At 36.9% G+C, this 19,593-nt stretch overlaps 1 non-coding gene across 1 annotated transcript; it reads right to left on the bottom strand.

Moving 5' to 3' along the window:
- Positions 1–18,416: 18,416 nt before the first annotated feature.
- On the bottom strand, positions 18,417–18,616 carry LOC116477918 (U2 spliceosomal RNA). The gene has a single exon (XR_004250681.1). It is a non-coding gene; the product is annotated as a U2 spliceosomal RNA (small nuclear RNA).
- Positions 18,617–19,593: the final 977 nt, after the last annotated feature.

Raw genomic sequence — 19,593 nt, forward strand, 5'->3', positions numbered from 1 at the left:
TAAACACTGTTGATCTCGGTCATATGCCACTCTCTAGGGTGCCACCCAGTGAGCCATGCCCTGCATAACCTTCTCCCCTTGAGTGCTGCAGAACATGTGACCGGTTTTTAGTCAACAGAATATGACAAAGGTGATGGAATAATCACTCCCATGATTTTATTACATGATATAAGACTGTATCCTAGTAGACTTGATGGAGATTCTCCCATTGGCTTTGAAAAATTAAGTTACCATGTTGTGGAAACATCACAGAGTCATTTAGTAAGAGCTGCAAGTGGCTTTTAGAAGTTGAGAGTGGTCCAGACATGACAGTCAGCAAGAAAACAGGGACCTCAGCCTACAGCTAAAAGAAATTGAATTTTGCCAATGGCCACAAGAAGACCCTGAAATTCAGAAAAAATGGAGCCTGGCCAAATTTTGATTGATTGCAGCCCTCTGAGATTCTGAGCAAAGGACCCATCTAAGCTGCACCTGGAATCCAGCCTAAGAAAACTGTAAGATAATAAATGTATGTTATTGTAAGCTGCTGTGGTGTGAATTTTACAGATGACCTCAGCAAATTTCTGACTACAAGTACCCGCTGGATAACTAGACTCACCTGATATTCATCAACAGCTTATTCAGCAGTGGATTCCACATCATAGAGGCACTTTTCCTTGCCCCTCCACTTAGGTGCTCACGTGTGGTGTTGGTGAGAATGATGGAGTAACTAAGAGAGACTTCAAGTCGGCAACATAATGCACCTACAGCCAATTTGACTTGCAGGCTCTGCAGTTCACTCCCACAAAACTATTTCAGGATGGTGATTTTCTCCCAGAATCCCAAGTGAATGCACTTCCTGCTTGGTTTGGAGGCTTGTTAATAAATCCCACGGGTCCATGTAAGTCTGACGCAACTGGAAAACATAGACCAAGATCTTTTACAAAGAATGCCGAGCTTTTTACAAATGAAGACAATGAATTGCTTATTTTATTATTAATTTATAATTACAAGTTATTTTTAAGATATTAAGTTTATATTATAAATTATATAAATTAATATAAGAAATTTGTTATTTACTTTCATAATCGTGTCTTCAATTTAAGTTCTTTTCAGTTAATCTATCTCTGACATTCCTAACACTTCAGCTAAAACTTTAGTATACATGCAAATAATGTATACCTCTTTTACAATAGGAAAATGCTATACATATTTGCCAATAATAAATACAATGTAGCATATTTCCAGGTTAGTATAATATATATTGTACTTTATTGGCTACAATATAACCCATAATGAGTGTTAATACACCACACACACACACACACACACACACGCACAATTTAGTTTTATCCTAGTTTTGTTAACATCTATTTTCTTCTGAAATATATAGTCTAGAAATAAAATTAATATTTTAAGTGAAAAATAATGTATACTTTCAAAATTCAAGTAATATACAAGACTATAAAGAGACACTTCCACTGGAGAGAAATAATATGAAATATTTTATGCACTCTTAGTTAAGTATTGTTTGATCCCTAAGTTGTTAGCTTTCCATTGCCTTCATTTAACAAATATTCCTTTGTAATTATAATTTCTCTGTGCACACCTCCTTGTACAAATTTAATTTATCCCCTTCCTTTCAATATTTATAATTTTCCTTAGCTCATTTTGAAATATTATCTGAGAAATTTTTGATAGATAACCTTATACCCACTGCTAGCAGTATCTGAATAGTAATTTTAGCCTCAACTTGTTTTTGTATTGACTTTAAGGGAGGCATATGAGTCTGGCTTTAGGCACAATCCATTGTCTATCAGGAACAGCTGTCAGGATTGGCCAGTATTTGAATTCCAATAAGGAAGTATGATATATCAATTCTTTTGCCTTTCTAGAATGTACTTGTGCATCATCCTAGTATATTCCTGGGAAGATAATAATAAAGGACCCACACTGCTTTCCAGTTTACCTTAGATGAAAATTTTAAGTTTGTCACAACTGTCTGAAAATTTCTCTCTGGCAGTCATTTCTCCTTCCATAGGGAGGGAATTTACTAGTATCAGAAAGAAACCTAATCGCCACACATCCTCCAAAATTTCAATTGTAATTAATTGCTTAAAACAATAACTATACAAAAAACTTCTAAGAGATCTTATAAAATAAGAACAGAAATCAGTCTCAAAGTAGTGCTAGGTGAGGAGCCTAATCTGTGTACTATAGTTGAATGTGGAATGTAGATAGAGAATTGTGATGGCTTTGCAATACGTCAACCTAGTTTCCCAGAATTTCTGAGAAATTAATATTTCCCTGAATATCCTCTTTTGCATGTTTTCATTACAGTGAGCAGCAAGGGATATTCTTGGAAGATTTGAAAGGCAGAAGGGAAACAATGGTCATTTTGTAGTTCACGGACTTACTGCATATCTGCTGAGTCACCTCTTTGCTGTGAAGCAGCAGCTGGGCTTGCAATTGTTGCACTTTTCTCTGGAACTTTCTTCAGTTTCTGCGACCAGGTGTGTATGTTTAGCTCTGTGACAAAGGACTCCAGTTTCTTCCGTTCATCCTTGTCACTAAAAACAAAGGCAACAAGAAACCACATAGAATTCAGTGTGTTTTTGTGGATTTCTAGCTTATGCTTCTAAGTTCCACCCTGCTCATAATCTTCTCTTCCTGACTGACTCCCCTGTTGATTTCACGTTCTGGTATGGAGACAGCAGCCTTAGAAAGACAACTTAGTTGGTTTTCATAATTGAGTTAGTAAAGTCACTGTAACAGATCATCTCTCTCTCTTTCTCTCTCTGTCTCTCTCACTCTCCCCCCATCTCTCTCACACACACACTGTCCTTTTCTGTTTCTCTCTCTACCAGTTCTGCTTCCCTTTTTGAACCCTGAAAGCACAAGGTAAAGATAATAACCAGCGAAAACTCTTTCAGTAAGTTTTTTTTTTTTTTTTTTTTTTTTAGTGAAGGCGAGCAGAGACATTAGATGATATCTAAATATAATATTTAGTCAAATAATGATTATAACAAATAGAGTGTCATTGACTCTCTGTTTCCAGAAGAGAGAGAAAGAGAAAAAAAATGATGGCTATGTGAAAAAAGAAATTAATTCTGAAAGCAAAGCTTAGATAAGGTAAAAAGGGATGAGATCTTTAGAATAAGTAAAAAGGTCAGCCATTAATAGAAGTGTGGAAAATCATCAATTCAAAGTTATCCATGGAAAAAGAGGAAAGGCAGAAAGTACAGGCATAGATTCAGATGTGTTACTAGATTTCAGGGAAGGTAAGGGAGGTTTGAGTTTGATTTTTTTATTATTATTTTTCTTAATAAGATAGGAAGCAAGGTTTTCATTTAAGAATGAGGAAGGAGGAGATGGCCAATGAATTTTTAGGAGAGAAAAGAGGCGTAGAAAATATCTTTTGGAAAAGAGACAAAGCAAATATACTGGAGAAGTGTTGTAGCAATGTTAACCAGTATTAAGAAGTTATTTAATATTAAAATTCCATGAATTAAAATCAAGAATTCTCAGCATAGTTGTGGCTGTTCACCAACAGTATTCAGCTACAAAGGACAAGCACAGAGTAAACAGAGAGATGGCATTATGTAGAGTGTGCCTTTCCCAGGTGTGTAGAGTGGACAAACACTGTTCATAAAGATGGATCAATGAATCCAAACTGATCAAACAGAGATAGAAGGACATGAGTAGATTGATTTCTGGAAAGAAAAATGATAAAGTTAATAGTTGGGAGTGAATTGGTGGCTGTGATGTGATTGAATAATTAATTGAGTAGGTTCATTCAAACAGGTGAAATGGACCAGGTGAATAGGTGAATATCTGGTCCAGTAGAAGAGTTTACAACAGGCTCTCCAAAAAGGTGGTTGCTGAAGTACCATGCTTCAGAGATCAATTTGTCCTTGAAATCTTTTCTCTTTAACTCAAGTAAAAATTTATTGTATTGTCATACACATTTTTCTGTTACACTTCAAATCTCTATGAATTATTTTCTGGAAAACAATAGATTTGGAAATATTTGCAATTGTTTCACTTAGTGTTGACTGGGAAATTTTCTTTTTTCTTTTTTTTTTTTTTTGGAAACAGAGTCTCTCTCTGTCACCCAGGCTGGAGTGCAGTTACGTGATCTCGATTCACTGCAACCTCTCCCTCCTGGGTTCAAGCGATTCTCCTGCCTTAGCCTCCTGAGTCGCTGGAATTACAGATGCATGTCACCACCCCTGGCTAATTTTTCATATTTTTTGTATAGTTGAGGTTTTGCCATGTTGGCCAGTCTTGTCTCAAGCTCTTGACTTCAAGTGATCCATCAGCCTCGGCCTTCCAAAGTGCTAGGATTACAGGCGTAAGCCGATGTGCCAGGCCTTCACTGTGAGATTTTATATCTATCCTGCTTTTTTTTCATTTCTTAATTTAATCCTTCCCCTTTTCCTTCTTTTCTTTCTTATTTTTCAATCATTCTCCAAACATTTAATGAGCATTTATTATGCACTAAGTAGTATACTTGTCACTGCTATTGCAACACTAAATTTATAGTTCTAGTAGCAGAAACAAGTGATAAAAAGCAAAGAATTGGGAATTTTGGTAAGTAGTACTGTGAATAAGCAAACTCTCTGGCAGATGAGGTGGCAGAAGATAGCATTTAGATAAGGATGATAGAGAAGCCTTCTTCAAAGAGATGATGCTTCAAGCTAGAACCCAAGGAATGGAAAGATCTTTATACATGTAGCATGGGAAAGGCTAGGGATTGGAATCAGCTTGGTGGGCTCAAGGATTTGACTGGGGCTTAGAGTGAGGCTGGCATAAGTGAGGCTGCAGAGATAGGAGGCTAAGTATATTAGGCCGTTTTCACACTGCTGACAAAGCCATACCTGAGACTGGGCAATTTACAAAAGAAAGAGGTTTCAAGGACTCTTAGTTCCACATGGCTGGGGAGGCCTCACAGTCACGGGAGAAGGTAAAAGGCATGTCTCACATGGCAGCAGACAAGAGGAGAGAATGAGAGCCAAGTGAAAGGCAAAACCCTTTAGCAAACCATCAGATCTTGTGAGATTTAGTCACTACCATGACAACAGTATGGGGGAAACTGCCCCATGATACAATTGTCTCCCACCAGGTTCCTCTCTCAACACATGGGAATTTTGGAGCTACAATTCAAGATGAGATTTGGGAGGGGACACAGCAAAACCATATCGTTCTGCCCCTGGCCCCTCCCAAATCTCATGTCCTCACATTTCAAAACCAATCATGCCTTCCCAACAATCCCACAAAGTCTTAACTCATTTCAGCATTACTCAAAAGTCCACAGCCCAAAGTCTCATTCAAGATAAGGCAAGTACCTTCCACCTATGAGCCTGTAACCTGTAAACCAAAAGCATGTCAGTTACTTCCTAGACACAATGGAGATACAGCCATTCCAAATGGGAAAAATTGGCCAAAGCAAAGTGGTTACATGCCCCGTGCAAGTCCAAAATCCAGCAGGGCAGTCAAATCTTGAAACTCCAAAATCATCTCCTTTGACTCCATGTCCAACATCCAGGTCACACTGATAAAAAAAGGTGGCTTCCCATGGTGTTGCACAGCTCTGCCTCTGTGGCTTTGCAGGGTATAGGGCTCCTCCAGGCTGCTTTCACAGGCTGGCATTGAATATCTTTGGCTTTCCCAGGTGCATGGTGCAAGCTGTCAGTGGATCTACCATTCTGAAGTCTGGAGGATGTTTGCCTTCTTTTCAAATCTCCATTAGGCAGTGCCCCATTGGGAACTCCTATCCTCACTGCTGTAGCAAAGGTTGTCCATGAGGGCCCCACCCCTGCAGCAAACTTCGGCCTGGACATCCAGGCATTTCCATACACCCTCTGAAATCTAGGCAGAGGTTACCAAACCTCAGTTCTTGACATCTGTGCACCTGTAGGCTCAACACCACATGAAAGCTACCAGGGCTTGGGGCTTGCACCCTCCAAAGCCACAGCCTGAGCTGTACCTTGGCCCCTTTTAATAATCGCCTGAATAGCTGGGAGTGGGGCACCAAGTGCCTAGACTGCACTCAGCAGAGGTATCCTGGACCTGGCCCAGAAAACCATTTTTTCCTGCTAGGCCTCCAGGCCATGATGGGAGGGGCTGCCGCAAAGTTCTCTGACACGTCCTAGAGACATATTCTCCATTGTCTTGGAGATTAACATTCAGGTCCTCTTTACTAATGCAAACTCCTGCAGCTGGCTTGAATTTCCTCTCAGAAAATGTAATTTTCTATTGCATTGTCAGGCTGCAAATTTTCTGAACTTTTATGCTCTGTTTCTCTTTTAAAACTCAATGCCTTTAACAACACGCAAGTAACCTCTTGAATGTTTTGCTCCTTAGAAATTTCTTCTGCCAGATGCCCTAAATCATCTCTCTCAAGTTCAAAGTCCAAAAAATCTCTAGGGCAGGGGCAAAATGCCTCCAGTCTCTTTACTGAAACCAAGCAGGAGTCACCTTTACTCAGTTCCCAACAAGTTTCTTATCTCCATCTGAGACCACTTTCACCTAGACTGCATTGTCCATATCATTGTCAGCATTTTGCTCAAAGCCATTCAACAGGTCTCTAGATCCAAACTTTCCCACGTTTTCCTGTCTTCTGAGCCCTCCAAACTGCTCTAACCTCTGCCTGTTACCCAGTTCCAAAGTTGCTTCCACATTTTCAGGTATCTTTTCAGCAGTGCCCCACTCTACTGATACCAATTTACTGCATTAGTCCATTTTCATGCTGCTAATAAAGACATACCCAAGACTGGGCAATTTACAAAACGAAGAGGTTTAGTGGACTTACAGTTCCACATGTCTGGGGACGCCTCACAATCATGGCGGAAGATGAAAGGTATGTCTCATGTGGAGGCAGAAAAGAGAAGAGAATGAGAACCAAGTGAAAGGGGAAACCCCTTATTAAACCATCAGATCTTATGAGACCTAGTCATTACTAGGATAATAGTATGGGGAAAATTGCCCCCATGATTCAATTATCTCCCACCAGGTCCCTCCAACAACATGTACAAATTATGGGAGCTACAATTGAAGATGAGATTTGGGTGGGGACACAGCCAAACCATATCACTAAGATTACACAGGGCTTTATTAAAAAGTTTGGATCTTTCTTTGGAAAGATTCTTTCTTTCTTTCTTTCTTTCTTTCTTTCTTTCTTTCTTTCTTTCTTTCTTTCTTTCTTTCTTTCTTTCCTTCCTTCCTTCTTTCCCTCCCTCCATCCCTCCCTGCTTCCTTCCTTTTTTTTTTTTGGAGCCTTGCTTTGTCGCCCAGGCTGGAGTGCAGTGGCATGATCTCAGCTCACTGCAGCCTCCACCTCCTGGGTTCAAGCCATTCTCCTGCCTCAGCCTCCTGAGTAGCTGTAATTACAGGCACGTGCCACCATGCCTGGCTAATTTTTGTATTTTTAGTAGAGACATGGTTTCATCATGTTGGTAAGGCTAGTCTCAAACTCCTGACCTCGTGATCTGCCCACCTTGGCCTCTGAAAGCGCTGGGATTACAGGCATGAGCTACTGCGCTCAGCTTTTATTGGCTATTTCTTTCAGGAATTCCCTAAAACACTGTTGTATATAGTCAGTACCCAACGTTGACATGAAGGCTTCCAGACTACAAAAATATAACTGTTTTCTTAATTACCTATAATATTATGAAAGTTAAAGTTTTTTATATATACAGAATACATACAAATGTACATATGTGTTTATATGTATATTTATTGTATTTTATAATTAATAAAATACACTACAGTAATTACATGGCTATAATTATTAGGAGCAAACTTTTTTATTTTACAAAGAAAGAAAAATTGCTCATCAAATTTAAATGTGATCAGTAAATGTTAACCCAGTACTTTGACTGTTTTTACACTATATAATAGTTATTACTACTTAGGAAATATGAGACTGTTCAGCTTTTAAAACCAATGCTTTAGGAAAAAGTGCTTGTGACACCATTATGTGACTGATCAACTGGCCTTTAAAAAAAAGAAATTATAACAACAGGCTATTTCTATTTTTTATATGGGGTAATGATAACTTCTCATTTTGTATAATTGTCAATTATATTAAGTGATTTGCTAAAAGATCATGATTGTCATAATCATTAACACCATCATTATCATCAAAAGGTTCCAAAAAATAGTTTACAGTACTAGACTCTATTAAACATAAAAGAATTGAGGTTAAATGGAGTCTTTATGTTAAAGAAATTTGGCTTTCTCTTATATTTTAAGATTTGTGCCTGAGGTTTACATAAACATGCCTATTTTAAGAAATTGCATCTATTAATGTAAGGTTGAGTGGCTTAGGTGAAAGGAAAAAGGCTCTAGGACTGTAGAAAGGTATCTTCAGTATCCTATGTGGATAAACTGCTTTTTATGATAGAAATAATACCTTCAAACATTAAATAATACTTTGCATCTGAATGAAAGGCTGTGAGCTAATTTAATTTTAGATAGTCCAAATCACAACGACTAAAGATTTAACCAGACTGTTGTCATATAATTTTAGTTTCTGTAAAGTAACTCATAAAGAAATCATTTGACCACTACTTCCTGACTATCCTGCATTGGAATGGAGAGAAATAAACTCATGCTTTTTCTAACGAAATTGAGTTAAAAAAGTGTAATATAATTATACATATATCCAATAGTTATTTAGTATTCTGTTGGGATGGTAGATACTTTGGCATTGACTGATTTTTCTTTAATCTAGTGACAAAGTTGAATTGAGAAACATGGTCGTTGAAACTCGCTTTCTGATTGCCTTTCTAACTATGACACTTTTCAAAGTTCTGTTATGCGTTTTACCCAATCTAGAATAAATAAATCTGACTTTCTGATTAAAAGAATAACAGGCTGGGCACGGTGGCTCATGCCTGTAATCCCAACACTTTGGGAGGCCAAAGCGAATGGATCACCTGAAGTCAGGAGTTTGAGACCAACCTGGCCAATACGGTGAAACCCCATCTCTACTAAAAATACAAAAATTAGATGGGCGTGGTGGTGGGCACCTGTAATCCTAGCTACTCGGGAGGCTATGGCACAAGAATCTCTTGAACTCGGGAGGTGGAGGTTGCAGTGAGCTGAGATTGCGCCACTGCACTCTAGCCTGGGTGACAGAGTGAGACTTTTTCTCAAAAACAAACAAACAAAAAAGAATAACAATAACTGGAATAATATAAGTTTTGCTACTTAATAGTTAATTGTCTAGAAAGCCTGAAGTCTATTTTTTAAAAAATTCAGGAATATCTAATGTAAAATATAAACCGATGACTTGTGAATTAATCAAATGAACTTTCTGTTTCCTCATCAAGACAAAATGTAGAACACTTAAGGAATAACTTTTTGGTTTTTACCTACATGCTATTCTTTTCATTTGACTGTATCATGATTTATATATTCTTGGACCTTTATCAAGGAAGAAATATAGAGCAGATATGCTGCAATGCACACCTCCTGGTTGAACAAGTGTAATACATTTTGCTCCCATCTGCCATTAGCAAATATCCACAGATCAATTTTTGAGTTACATTACTTCAGACAAGACTCTCTTTGAAATGGTGTATAAGCCATAAAATTATCCATAGAGAAATATTTATATCAAAATCATTTCAAATATAAAGTTTGTTATTATAATATTTTGTATTTGGCTAATACGTTATTTACTACAATAATAATGCTGAATAACAAATAATCACAAAATCCCAATGGCACACAACAAACATGCAGTCATCTACTGCAGGTCATGTTAAGTGGCTGTGTAGCTCTTGCCTCACACACATGCCTTGGGGGGTCAGCTGAGTGACTGCTGATTTAGCATGATCTCAGCATAAATAGTTTGTAGCACTTGGATCAGCCACCTTTTTATCTCTGGAATGCAAGCCAGGCCTGTTCTCAATTAATTGCAGAGTAGAAGAAATAAGACAAGCTCAGTCACGCAAGTGCTTTTCAAATCCGTGTTTTTGTCAGATTTACTAACTTCCACTGGCCAAATCGTATCAGATGGCTGAGCCTAGAGTTGGAGTGGAGGACATTCTGTGGTAGATGCTATCATGTCCTATTTAGTTCCTCCTGTAGGAGTGAAGGACAAGTTATCCCAGTTGCTCTGAGTGCTGCTGGCAGGAAGCTCTCAAGTGTTAACCTGGTTTAATAATTGCCTCAGCAGAAGAGAACCACCTCAAAAAGATTATGCCTTCTTGGGGCAACTAGTATTTAATGACTGGTTTACACAGGAGTATTGAAACCCGACACTTTAACCCCAACAGGGTACAGTTCTGAAAAGTGATTCAATGTTCAGATCTCCCTGCAAGGCTGCTTAATTCCATGAAGACTCCATTGCTGCTTAACATCTTCTTCTGTCTGATTCTGCTTCCTTTCATCTCATTCCACAGGTGTTGAGCCCAAGAGCATTTGTTAATTCACTTCCTGCTCTAATCTCCACCCCAATGTCTATTTCCCAGAGAATGTAACCTGCAGTACACTGCAAAATCCCTCAAAGTTCATGGTGGCTCAAGAAAAAGGTAGTGAACTCCTTAACGCTATCAATCAAGCAGAATATTTTATCATAACAATTAAGCAGGGTGAGATGTGATCATCCTTAAAACAGTAACCACATAAAGATATTTTTCTTTTTCTTTCTTTCTTTTTCTTTTTTTTTTTTTTTTAGACAGGGTCTGACTCTCTGTTGCCCCAGCTGTAGTGCAGTGGTGTAACCTCGGCTCACTGTAACCCCCACTTCCCGGGTTCATGCAATTCTCCCTGCCTCACCTCCCGAGTAACTGGGATTACAGTTGCCCATCACCACACCTGGCGAATTTTTGTATTTTTCATAGGAACGGGGTTTCACCATGTTGGCCAAGCTGGTCTCGAACTCCTGACCTCAAGTGATCTGCCTGCCTCGACCTCCCAAAATGCTGGGTTTACATGTTTGAGCCACCACGCCCAGCCAGGATATTTTTCTTAATTTCAAAAAACTTGCTATGACTTTCAATGCCCTCTTCAGTTTGTACTTGGCACTTGTCCCAAAAATCATCATCCAATTCTCCTTTAGCATTGACTAACATTCTAGTAAGCCAGCAGCATAACTAGCCTGTGCCCACATTTTCTTTATTTTTATTCTTGGTCACATTCCTGCCTCTGTTTGAATGCTATCGTTTCTATTGGGCTGCCTGTCAAGGTTTAACTCTTTATTCTAAGCTGATTTCAAATTTTGTTACTTTCTACTTGTTCTGTCTTGGGATTCATCACAGTTGGACAGCATATGATCCCTCCTAGCACATTATACCTCTCTTTGTGCACTTATCATAGCCTGCTTAATAACTCATATTCTTGCCTGACATCCTGCTGAGATTCCCAAGAGTAGGGATTCCGTCACAGTCACCTTTTTTATTACTTAGGTCTTCTAGCAAGGTGAATTAACATAGTTTCTTTTTTAAATATAAACAACTGAGTGATATATTAAAAGTCATGTATTATCCATTATATTCCATAAAGATTTCGCATATAGAAATATGTGTCAATAAACATCAGATTTTTAATAGTATTTTGAGGGAGAATGTGCATATTTTTTTTTCCACAGGACAAACATGTTTCAAATGCAAACAAGAAGAAAAGCTGTCACAGCAATCTGGATACTCAAATCGAACAGATGATGTACTCCAAGCTAAAGATCTCAATTTTGACCTCTTATTTATTGGACCGTAGTATTATATACAAATTACATGCATAACTTATATACATATATATGTGTGTATATATATATATATATAAATACACACAATATATATGTTGACACATACACTTACATATACATATATGTCTGTGTATATATTATATGTGTGTGTGTGTGTGTGTGTGTATTATTTTTAGGGTACCCAGCAATTTTTTTTTTAAAACCAGAATTTTAAGACATGCAGACACAGAAATGACTGTCATAAAGAGAGATGTTTTCCCTCACAGGTTCCTAGAGATAGGAGACACTCCATACCACATAGGGCGACATAGAAAAGCACCAGGATCATTCAAGTAGCAGAGTAAATGAGGGAAAACAGGTGCAAGAGCCTTTATATTAGTTTCTCTGAGAAGAAATGGGCTAGGCAAGGTAAGCAAGCCTAGAATTGCCTAGTTTGAATAATTTTCATGGGCTCTGAGCATCCCTAGTTGCCTAATACCTGGTCCTAGAATGATTAGGGAAGGAAAATAGCAGCCCAGAGTGTAAGAGCCCAATAAGAGTGGTAGCTGGGGCCATGCACTGTGGAATGGTTGGTTTGCATACGAAAAACACACTCACAGAGTCCCCAAGATATTAAAGTATCAAAAATACAGAATATACATGTTTTGTAATTTTTTTCACATTCTTTTTTTTCTGGACCACATGGGACATTTTTACAGTTACATTATGTTATGTATAATCTGTTCTCAGTAAGTACTTTCATTATGTATTATTTATTCAAACTCACTCAAAGTGAATCTCAAGATGCTATTTATACAACCTATCCTCCTCCTGGAAAATACACTTTTTAAATCAAGAAGCTGTTCTTCTCATTGTTACCCTTTGGCTTATCTTCTTGACTTATTTTATAATCAATTACAACACACAAGCTTAACTTAAAAAGATCATAGTTATATAACAGTTCTTTCCGCCACTGCACTCCAGCCTGGGCGACAGAGCAAGACTCCGTCTCAAAAAAAAAAAAAAAAAAAAAAAAAAACAAAAACAAAACAGTTCTTTCTTTTCCTACCAATTTCTCTCAAAACACACATCCTTTATCCTCTTACCACAAGAGCAAGCAAACTTACTTTCCTTATTTGAAACTCCGAAGCACATTTTATTATTTCAGCTGCTCACCTGTTTTCAATTCCTCAAGAATTTCACCATATAAACAAGTCACTACTTAGCCAGCTCTTTTTATTCAAACGCAATATTAACATCGTACTCTACAAACTATAAATCCTGACTCAGAAAATATAGGGACCATCAATAGTGCGTTGATATATTCTAATTTCCAAAAGAAGAACACTAACATTAAAGAAGTCATGTGCCCTGCAAAACTTTTCTTTAAAAATTAAAGATAAATAATGATATCCTAATATAAAAGAGGAACTTTGTCACTAGCAAGCCATCCCTACAAGAAATACTAAATAAATAAATTTCCTGAGGATGGAATGTTGAAATAACAAGAAACTGATCAGTAACTTGAATCTATATGAAGAAATGAAGAGCACCAGTAAGGATAACTACACAGATAAACATAGAAGACAACATAATGGATGTTTTGGGTACAACTTATTTATCCTACTTGATTTAAGAGACAATTGAATAAAGCAGCAAATATTAGTCTGTGTTCTTGGACATGTGCTATGGCTTGGATATGGTTTATTTGTTCAGACCGAAAGTTATGTTGAAAATTTGATTCCCAACATGGTGGTGCTGGCAGGTGGGGCCTACAGGAAGGTATTTGGGTCATAGGTACGTATCCCTTAGGAATGGCTATGTGCTGTTCTCCAGGTAGTGAGTGACTTCTTGCTCTCATGGGACTGCAGTTGTTCTCACAGGAATGGATTAGTTCCTGAGAGAGTGGATTGTTATAAAGCCTGAGGACACCCCTCAGGTTTTCCTCTTTAAATGTGTTCACTTCCCCTTTGACCTTCCCAGCCATGTTTTTTTGCAACATGAAAGCCTTGGCCAGAAGCCCTTGAACTTCTTGGCCTGTAGAACTGTGAGCTAAATAAACTTTTTTTCCTTATAATTTATCCAGTCTCAGATTTTTTTTCTGGCAACACAAAATAGACTAAGAAAGAATGGAAAGTATAAAGGTGTAATTTGTAGGACTGTATCAGCAAAAAGGAGGAGAAAGAAAATAATGTTATATGTAAGGGCAAATTTCTTGAATACTATTGAAATTAAGTTGCTGTTAATCCAAACTAGATCATTATAAATTCAGCTGCAAATTATAATCCTGGGAGAAACTACTAGAAACTATCAATTGTGTGTGTGTGTGTGTGTGTGTGTGTGTTTGTGGATTTATTCTCACACACACACATATAATTGGCAATGGAATTAAAATGGCACACTAGAGAATATCTACCAGAAAAGTGGGCAGTTAGGGAGAACAGAGGGAAGAAAACAACCTATTACATATAGAAAACAAATAGCAAAAAGGCATGATGGTCAGAGGTACAAAATCATACTGATTAATATCAAGTGTTTAATAGATTGGTTTAAAGATCAGGTAACTTAAAAGAGGCGGTTGAAAAACTGGTAACAAGAAGATCTGAAAAAAACATAGGTGGATAGACCTCTTCAAGTATCTAGAGACAATGAAGATATTTTTGTCCCATTTCAATTCTTCATAAAAATCAACATATGCCAAGGAAGATTTTAATTACCATATTGACAAGAATGAAAAAACAAAAACTCTACAGTAAAAACACAAACCAATTTGAAAAATGGTCAAAGGAATAAATAGTAATTTCTCCAAAGAAGATATGCAGATGACCAACAAGCAGATAAAAATATGTTCAATATCATTAGTAACTACAGAAATGTAAATCAATATCACAAAAGATTCAACTTCACAAACCACTTGGCGAATATAATAAAAAAAAGACATGAAAAAGTGTTGACAAAGATGCTGAGAAATTGGGATACTCATACATTGATGGTGGGAATGTAAAATGATACAGCCACTTTAGAAAACATTTTGACAGTTTCTGAAAAAATTAATCATTGACCCAGTTACAATATGACCAAGTAATTATGGTATGAGATTTATACACACAATAACTTATTCACAAATGTTCATTACATTATTCATAAAAGCTAAAAGTGGGAAAAAACCAAATGTCCATCAACTAATGAATAACTAAGCAAGAAGTATCTATATAATTAAATATCATTGAGCCATACAAATGAATATGATACTGATATATGCTACAATGTCAATGAACCTTGAAACTATTATGCTAAATGAAAGCATCTAGAGACAAAGTTAATATATTGCATGATGCAGTTTATATGAAGTGTTCAGATAAGCAAATCCCTAAAGACAGAATGTTGATATTGGCTCCCAGCCTGCAGTGGGACATAAGGGAGATGAAGGACTGGGGAGCGAGTGCTAACTGGGATGGGTTTTTTTGGGGGGAGGGGATGAAAAAGCTTTGAAATTAGTGGTAATATCTGCATAACTTTGTGAACACTCTAAAGACCACTGAATTGTACACATTAAAATGCTGACTTAAGTGACATATGTATATTTTCTCAATTAAAATATTGAAACATAAGGTTTTGTTTATCATCCTAAAGTCAAATTTGCATACAAAACATCCCCTTTATCTTCATATAACAGCCAATTAATTCACCTTGAGTTAAACATTGTACATAAGAACTCCATATCACATTTCCTTGCTAGAATTACAGAATTCTACCCAGAGAGCAAGATTATATAATAAGTGTGTTTATATTTATATATCTTATTTCTGCTTTATTTACAACTGAATGTAGTTTTAAGGTAGTGTATTAACAAAGTTATAATAACGGAGTTTTTCATTTTTGACTGATTTGAAGAGTGTCTAAAGCAGTTTATTAAGAAAAAATTTGGTGTTCATTTAATGAATGCATAAAATTTATAAATAAAATACTGTTCTAAAGCTTATAATTAAAATATTCCTCCATGCTAATCATATTTCCCAGCTTCAGACACTATTGAATTATTTCTTCAGGTATCTATCATCATATTTTTGAAATTTTTCTACCATTTCTTGATTTCATAAATTAAAATTATTGAACCATTTTCAATGATGTATAATGATATTTTAGGTTTCATTTCTTTATGCCCAGGCTCACACATACCTTCTTTCCGCCCACATGCTCAACTGTAATTATACTTCACGTATTGTTAAGTTTATATCATTTTTATATAATTATGACTATGTTCTTATTGTTCACAGATAGAAGCCACATACTCTTGTATGATTTCATTTCCATCTTTTCTTAATAGTTTTCTGACCTAATGACTGCCTTGCTTTCATTTGCCTAAGTTTTTTTTTTTTTTCTCTGAGACAAAGTCTCGCTCTTGTCGCCAAGCTGGAGTGCAATGGTGCCATTTCAGCTCACTGCAACCCTCACTCCCAGGTTCAAGTGATTCTCCTCCCTCAGCCTTTCAGTAGCTGGGATTACAGGTGTGCGCCACCATGCCTGGCCTTGCCTAAGTTTCTCAGTACCCATTTTTAACTAAAGTTTTCAACAGAATTCTCAATCTCTTCTCAATGTTAAGTGCATCATGGAATCTATCATTCCATATTTGATCATGTAGCTATTCCTCCATGAGTCCTCTGTCCTTTGGCTCCTATACTATGGCTAGAAAACTGCCAGATGCAGAGCCGGCATCCTCACTCACACTCTCCATTAACATCATTCTGGGAAAGTCTTTAGTCTTTATCTTGTATTTAGTCCTTTTTTTGCTTTGTTAATTTATTTCTTTTTTTTATGTGAAATGTGTTCTGCATTAGCTTTCTGAGAAAGGATATATGGACATTAAATATTTTGCACCTCTGGAAGCATTTGCAATCTTTCTTATTTCTGTTTGTTAATTTATTAGACTATGAATTTGTCACGGCTTCTTAACAAAGTGCCACAAACTGAGTAGCTTGAACAGCAGAAATTGATTGCCACACAGTTTTGGAGCTAGAAGTCCAAGATCAATGTGTCTGGGGGGCTGGTTCCACTTGAGGTGTCTTAGAGTCTGCAAGGAAGAAACCCCTTCATGCCTCTCACCTAGCTTCCGGGGGTATGCTGATCTTTGGTAGTTCTTGGCTTATAGAAGCATCTCTTAGCTCTCTGCCTTCATCTCTTTATGGTGTTCTCTCTATATGTGTGTCTATGCCCAAGTCTCCCTTTTGTATGTGCATGATATTGGACTAGAGGCCCATCCTATTTCACTATGTTCTCACCTAACTAATTTAGTGGCCACGACTCTTGAGTCCCGGAAGGTTCACTGAAAGACACTGACATGAAGCAGATTGATTAACATGAGAAAAGACATACAAATTTAAATAACATTATATATACAGTAGCCTTAAAAATAAAGACCTGAAGATGCAGAGGAAATTGTCTATTTTTATGCTGTGTTCAACAACGTTTGGACAGCCATGTAGAAATATGATTAGGTAAAAAGGATATCATCTAATGTTAATAGATAGGTTAATTGATTAATAGATTTAGTGGGGAAACCCAGTAAAACCTGTCTGTCTAGATTTTTCTTGGTCTGTCTGAGCATGTATTTCTTTTTTCTGGGTATGGGGCAGGGCCTCTCTCATAGTCAAACCAGGTAGGTCAGATAATTTCTTTATGGCCAGTTTTTACACAGACTACTTATAGGTTTTATGACTGGCTTTTGGGAAAAGAGGTTCTGGTTTCTATGACCCACCTTGGAGAGAGAGATTCTAGTTTCTGTGGCTACTCTTGGGGAAGAATTGAAATGAGAGACAGGAGGACAAGGGAAGGTTACAGAAAAAAAATTGCTTCCACGGCTGTTGCTGATGCCTTCTTTTTGGGGTATTGTTTTCTGAGCTCCAATGCTAATTATGTGCACATTAACCCTATTTCCAAAAAAGATTATGTCATGAGGCACTGGGAATTAGGACTAAGGACTTCAACATACACATTTTGGGGAAGATTGATTTCAACCCATAAAATGGACTATAGAGTTTTTGTTTATAAATTATTTTACTTCAGGTAATTAAAGTCACTTTTGCATCATAGACTATATTTTAGCATTGTTGAATGTTTTAATGCTACTTGGGTCCTGGGAACTTGTATATGTGTAACATATTTCCCTCACCTTTTCTTTTTTCTTTTTTTTTTTTTGATTTTTCTTTAATTCCTTAGGTGTTCTGAAATTTTTGAATGGCATGTTCACTTCATTATTGTGTTAATGAAGTCTCTAAATCAGCCCATTCAATTGGCATATCACTTGTGGTTCAAGAAGGGCAAGAGAACCTGTATGAAAGAGATACGTGTGTATGTACATGCATATTTATATGCTTACATATACATATAAAGAGATTTCTATGATTCAAGGGCCTGGATAAGTTCACAATCCATAGGAAAGATGAACTCATCTACTGAAGGAATTACTTCTCTCTCTTGCTAATTCAATCAGGCCCACCCAGATAACCAAAAATACTGTAATCTTTCTTACTTCATGTCTACTGGTTAGGGGTTTTACTTGCATCTCTGAAATATTGTCATAGCATATCTAAATTAGAGTTTTATTGAATAGTTTGGACTGAGTCTGCCCAAGTCAATCTGAATATCAAACATACCATCAAAATCAATCAATAAAATTATCTTCATTTTCAGGAATTTTCTGGAAATATTTACACTGTACTTTTCTCCCCAATCTTTCTTTTCTTTTCTTTTCTTTTCTTTTTTGGAAGTACTGCAATATCAAGTCAATGTGTGGAGGCATGGAGCAGGTGGGGCAACTTTCTAGTCCATCTCCTAGTTCCAAAAGTCCATTTAATATGTTGTCTCAGATAAGGGATATATCACATATTAAACTGACAAGAACAGATACTGCAGTTGCTCTTAGCCAAAAGACCAAGAAGTGATCCTCAACATTTCTTTATTTCTTCTCTTTTGGAAACATTATGAGACACCTGTTGAATACTTGGCTTGAGCTCTCCTTTAAAAATTTTTTGTTTTCCTATTTTTTGTATTTTGACTTTTTGTTATATTTTCTATTATATTACACAAATTTAATCTTTTAGTAATTGAAGAAACATTCTATTTTATTTATAATTCACCGTATTTTAATTACTTGATTTCTAAATTCTGTTTTCATATATGTCTACTTGTGGATCTTTGGGTGCAAAAGGTTATCTAATTACTCTGAGGACATGCTGGTTAACACTGAGTGTCAACTTGATTGGATTGGAGGATGCAAAGTATTGTTCCTGGGTGTATCTGTGAGGGTGTTGCCAAAGGAGATTAACATTTGAGTCAGTGGATGAGGAAAGGCAGACTCACTTTTAATCTGGGTGAGCACAATCTAATCAGCTGCCAGTATGGCCAGAATAAAAAGCAGGGTGAAGTATGTGAAAAGATGAGCCTGGCTTAGCCTCCCAGCCTACATCTTTCTCCCATGCTGGATGCTTCCTGCCCTTGTACATCAGACTCCAAGTTCTTCAGCTTTGGGACTTGGACAGGTTTCTTTGCTCCTCAGCTTGCAGACATCTGATTGTGGGACCTTGTGATTGTGTGAGTTAATACTCCTTAATAAACTCGCCTTTATATATACCTCTATCTTATTAGTTCTGTCTCTCTAGAGAACCCTGACTAATACAGATTTTGGTACCAAGAATGGTGCTAGAGGAAAACAATGTTAAGGATAAAGTCCTTTCATTGGTTTTGAGTTTTCTGGAGTTGGCTGCTTAATATGATTAGACCCCGAAATGCTAAGGAATCTACTTCTAATAGTATGGAGAACACTGATTGTCCTTGGTGTGAAGTGTTTAGAGAGAGTTATGCAAAATGAATGCATTTGACACTCTTGATTCACCACTCATGAGAAGCGAGGAGTTTTGTGA

This window comes from Hylobates moloch, unplaced genomic scaffold (assembly GCF_009828535.3).
Source record: "Hylobates moloch isolate HMO894 unplaced genomic scaffold, HMol_V3 SCAFFOLD_2, whole genome shotgun sequence".
NCBI classification, from domain to species: domain Eukaryota; kingdom Metazoa; phylum Chordata; class Mammalia; order Primates; family Hylobatidae; genus Hylobates; species Hylobates moloch.